The following is a 5,563-nucleotide window of genomic DNA, read 5'->3' as shown; positions in this document are numbered from 1 at the left end:
TTAAGAGGACGTTCCCAAAACGTCTTTTAAAGGTTTATTTTTCTTCCTGGAAGATTGGTGTTTGCAGGGTATCACTAGCCTGGAAAATCCAGACCCTGAAACCTGAATCAAAATACCTGTGTATTTCCTACATATGTTTACTTTACATATGTGTTTATGTATTGTATACCTTTAATGCAGTGTGTTTGTTCTTTTGACAGAAATCAGTGCAGAAAATAATGCAGGAACAAATATTGCTGAAGCTTTTAACCACATTTACCATCAAATGAGCTGGATGAAGACTAGAGCTGAGTTTGAGAACAGCAGTCACACCATTATTATGTTCACTGATGGTAACAAGTTGTTATTTTCATAAGATAGAAATGAATTTATTATTATGACCATAACATAATCAATGACAACTACGGACATCTACTGTAATGGTATGTCATTAACTTTTTCAAGGTGAAGCCAACATGGGTGGCAAACCGGATGGTAAAATCAATCAAATCAAGGATCTAATACTCGGAAACAAAGACAACTCACGGACTCTTGGTGAGAAACGCTCTATTTTTTTGAAAATAACACTGAATGTCAAAGAGATATGTGCTGGGTGGCTTTGAAAAACAGATTATGGTCCAATATTCTGGGGAATAAATTCACAAAAGAAATTGTGCAGACTCTTGTGAAGTCCGATTGACTCGTGGCAGCTTGTGTATGAGGAAATACAAGAGTCTCAATGGAGGTGTGTATTCAATTTGAGGCTTGGCTAAACTCAGATAAATGTACCCCTCAGCTTGCAATGTTTTCAAGTCAGGTCAGGTTTATCTATGAAGCACTTTAAAAAAACAACAGTGACTAAAAATGCTTTAATGGTGAGATGACCTGAGGTCGTTTCAGTTAGCCTAGAAACCAGATCCATAGGCGTACGTTTATTTCCGGGTGGGAGGGCACAGTTTGAGGTTTAAAATCATTGGAGTTACTTTGAACCGCTTTGAACCAATCATAACAACCGGTGTTTCGTCATACAGAGAAGTTTCTCTGCATCACGCCCATAACAAGCAGGCGTGCAAACAATCCGCAAACAATCACACGTTTTATCTGCGTAACGTAACGTTGATGTATTCCAAGCAGTCTACTTTGGGGGCGGGGACGTAGTAATTGAAACACCATGCCTGGGTAACGTAATCGCTCTCAGGGACACCCTCTGTTCGCTGGTTGGTCGGCTGCCCAACCTCCGTAGTAAAGAGCACGAATCAACCGATACCAGACGGAGAACTGTAGGGAAAACAAATCGAGCAGAAGTACGTAGGCAGGCCGAGGCCAGGCTACGTTTCAGTAGCTATAGACCTATGAATCAGAAGTTTGTCTACAAAAAGGCCCCAAAGCTTTGAGAGGTATGTACGTAAATAGCTAGTCTGCAGAGGTATGCTGTTGTCTCAATTCTTAATGCTATCCTTTTCCCCCACAGAGATCTACATGTTTGGCGTGGGCGACATCGATGACATGCAGAAAGCTGATCTCAATAGTTATGCAACCAAAAAAGAAAAAGAAAAGCATGTCTTTTATGTGGACGACATGAGGAAACTGCACGAGACCTTTGACCTAATGCTTGGTATGGGCTCTCTTCCAAAATACCTTCATATCATAGAGCAAAGAGATGCAAAAACAGAAATATTAGGAAAATCTATTATGTGCATGTGATATTCTAAAGTATATTTTTTGATACATTTGCAGATATTAAAGGTTTGTTAATGTTTGTTTATGTTAATATTTAAAATTATTAGCAGATACTTTCGTCCAAAACAATGATCAACAATGATCAGGTCAATGAAGTCACCTAAATGTGGATTCCCATTGGTCAATGTTGAGTGAAGTCAACTGTAAGGGAACTGAACAGGGGGATTCGACTTTGTGCAGCCGCCTTAAGATGACTGCGTACGTGATTATTTCTGAGATTCTGATTCATTTTCAACCATGGCATATGCACAAGTCCGGGTTGAAAATGTATCAGAATATCAGAAAAAATGAAACATTTTCTGATGATTATTTCTCGGTTTTGTAGATGAGAGCACCAGTGTAGGTTTGTGTGGACTCCACAGGGACTACAGATATGAAGATCCAAGTCCTCCAAACCCGCCAAACCCGCGGAAACAACCTTGGCTGGTTGAAATCCGTGTCACGGTCAGTACATGTTCTGGAATGAATCATATTTCTTCTTTTTAGATTCATTAGATCATTAGATTCAGCATTGAGCCATCTCTGGGCCTGGTGTCCCGATAGAGATGGATCTATGCACTATGCACATCTTAAGATCATCTTATTTCTGTGTGTTTCCCAAATATACCCATTGCGCGAACACACATTCGCTGCTCTTAAGAAGTTCTAAGGGAAGCTGATATTCAACCATTTGGGGAATTACACTCATTTTCCACCCCCCTTTGTGTTAAACAATTGATTTTTACCTTTCTCCAGTTCATCCAGCCATTCTCTGAGTCTGGCAATACCACTTTTAGCTTCAGCCTAGCATAAATCATTGAATCGGATTAGACCATTAGCATCTCGCCTGCTAGCATCACGTTTAAAAGTGAATAATTGTCCTATTTAAAACTTGTCTCCCCTAAAGTTAGAAAATTTAATAAGACCAACAGAAAATGAAACGTGGCGATTTTCTAGGCTGATTTGACATGGAACTATACTCTCAATCAGGCATAATGATCCAGTCCCTAACCAATTTGTCTGCTGCAGCTCAACCTTGTTGCTGCAGATAGCCTACTATTTTCAGGTGCTGCATGATATCATTGTGCTGCTGCGCCCATGGTGTTCCTTGATTATTATGCTGGAAGGAGATTATAGTTACATGTCAAATCAGCCTAGAAAATCACCACATTTCATTTTCGTTGGTCTTATTACTCTTATTACAAGGAAATCTGCAAGTGTTTTCACAACATTCTTAAAGGTACACTATGCAAGATTGTCACCTTAATATAACAAACTTGCCTTCATCTAGCATAGTTATACAGCATAGACGTAGTGAGTTGCTACCGAGAAAAGCAACCATGCAACTTCCAAGAATGGCGGCCCAACAAATCTCGCAAGAATCGTGAAACATTACCTTTTCAGTAAATATAGCTCTTTGGACAAAAACATTGTCATTGTGTACAAGGGAGATAAGTCACGAGAACTTTGCTATTTACAACAAGAGTAAAATATAAATATATCACGACTCTAGAGGAGCTCTACAGTCGCCAAAAATACCTAAACTTGCATAATGTACCTTTAAGTAATGATGGTTTCGGGAATAGGCCCGAAAGAGATGTTCATGAGAGTAACTTTGTGAACTTTAACAAATGGACCCTGGTCAATGTGTTGTCACTGTGCCAGTAGTTAAATCCCCTGCATGAAACCAAGCCAAACTACATTTCACTAAGTTTAGGCAAATAGCTAAAGGTATTGTCTCACCAGCAGTAATCACTAACCTCTGTATGGCCTTTATTCTATGCACCATGACAGTAAATTCTCCTAAATGTTTTCTCTTGTATACCTATATTATCTCTTCAGCATGACAATGGACTTTCCTCCAATTGTTTGGGTTCTCTCATCACTCCCCGTTGGGTCTTAACGGCTGCCCATTGCTTCAAGTTTGGAGACTTGAGCGAAAAAATCCATATAAAACTCAGCTCTGGCGAGATTGCAGGTGCTAGTGATATTTATACAGATTTGTACCCTGAAGAGCATACTGTATGTAACATCTTTCCCACATGATGTAATGATGCATTTCTTTCTCTTTTTTTTTTTGCTTTCCTCTAGTGGTGAACAATTTCACTCTGCATAAAGAATTTAATATAAGTTCGAAAAAGGATAAAGGAGTATCTGAATCTTATGACTATGATGTGGCTCTTATTGAACTAACTAAAACTATTAAGGTCTCTGACAAGAAAAGGTCAGTCCTTTTATCACATTTCATGCGATACCTGCGGCACTTTCAAAGCGAGCAGGCATTGAACCCCGGTCTTCTGTGTCAAGGATAACAACAGTTAACTAACTGTTAGTAATGAATTGTTAACTGCTTATTATGCACTGTTAATTCCTAATAAGCACATGTTATTCTAATGTGTTACCAAATCACATAGTGTCTGTGAGTGATATGTGCTTTGAGTGTGTGAGGCAGGCTCGGACTGGTAATCTGTACAACCGGGCAAATGCCCGGTGGGCCGGTCCACATGTGGGCCGGTGACCTCCGGGATTTATTTTTTTAAAAGTTTTTTAGCCTATTTGCGGCTCGTTGTGTAGGCCTAGGCCTAGCCTATAAATGCAGTTGCATCCATTTGGCTTGGGGGGTGACAGGTCAATCATTTTGGCCTCTTCATTACAGGTTCAGTGTGTGTTACGATCGCGCCCCCCTGCCCCACCCCTCAAGTGGATTTGTCCAAGCAGCCGCTAGTTCGAGTGCATGGTAGCCTAGGCTGTATAAGTGCCCTCCGTTGGCTGGTGTTCACATTATCGCAGTTTAACCGTAAACAGCAATCAGAGGTCTAGTTTTATTCCATATAGGCCTATAGACGTTAGATGCACGCGCTACCAAGAGCTTCCATTTACTGCACCATATACGCTACTGTAGTGCAGTTCTGTCAACATAAAAAAAAAAAAACTACGGGTAGCCTAAAAATTTTCGCACAACTTGGTGGAAAAGTGTAGCACAGGTTAAAAAAAACCCATTCATTGATCCTACTCAAAAGGCTCTTCAAAGTATTTCCCATATAGTAGGCCTAGCCTTTTAGCTCACAACAACAGTGAAAGTGAAACTTGGAAAGTGGTCTCTCCACCGAGTGTTACATTAGATGCACAATCAATCGCGAGTCGATGCAGGTAAAAAGTAGGCTATCAACTGGTAGGTTAGTAACGAAGGTAGCCTCATTTTGCAAAATGGGATGACGGCACACAAACTAGGGCAAAAACGTTTAGTATAGCCTACACTTGTGGTGATAGCCTACAGGTAATGTTAATCTTGCGTTTCTACAACATGTTGGCACAAAACGTAATTTCGGTCAACTATGACGATTTCCATGTTCAGTAGCCTATATTTTTCATTTAGTCAAGCAGTGACATGTGGTTTAATGCATGGGGTAACATGACGTTTTCCTAAATACTTACATGATTGGTGCCCTGTTTGTAGCCACAGGCTGCCTCTTGATAATGCGTGGTGATAGTGTGTATGGTGATAATGTGTGTTTTGATAGTGTGTGTGGTGATAGTGTGTATGGTGATAATGTGTGTTTTGATAGTGTGTGTGGTGATAATGTGTGTGGTGATTATGTGTGGTGATAAAGTGTGTGGTGATAATGTGTGGTGATAATGTGTGATGATAATGTGTGTGGTGATAATGTGTGGTGATAATGTGTGTGGTGATAATGTGTGTTGATAATGTGTGTGTAATGTGTGGTGATAATGTGTGTGGTAATAATGTGTGTGTTGATAATGTGTGTGGTAATAATGTGTGTGGTGATAATGTGTGTTGATAATGAGTGGTGATAATGAGTGGTGATAATGTGTGTGGTAATAATGTGTGTGGTGATAATGAGTG

The 5,563-nt window shown here is 40.0% G+C and overlaps 1 long non-coding RNA gene across 1 annotated transcript; it reads left to right on the top strand.

Moving 5' to 3' along the window:
* The first annotated feature begins 223 nt into the window (after nucleotides 1-223).
* LOC143137553 (uncharacterized) lies at nucleotides 224-1,501 on the top strand. Its single transcript, XR_012990014.1, has 3 exons — nucleotides 224-332; nucleotides 445-534; nucleotides 1,451-1,501. It is a non-coding gene; the product is annotated as an uncharacterized LOC143137553 (long non-coding RNA).
* Nucleotides 1,502-5,563: the final 4,062 nt, after the last annotated feature.

This window comes from Alosa pseudoharengus, unplaced genomic scaffold, assembly GCF_046254945.1.
Source record: "Alosa pseudoharengus isolate Yale_2024_CS ecotype anadromous, Long Island Sound unplaced genomic scaffold, YU_APseudo_1.1 YU_APseudo_1.1_scf_21, whole genome shotgun sequence".
NCBI lineage: Eukaryota > Metazoa > Chordata > Actinopteri > Clupeiformes > Clupeidae > Alosa > Alosa pseudoharengus.
The sequence above is the reverse complement of the archived record's forward strand: the minus strand, read 5'-3'. Positions and strand labels throughout refer to the sequence as shown.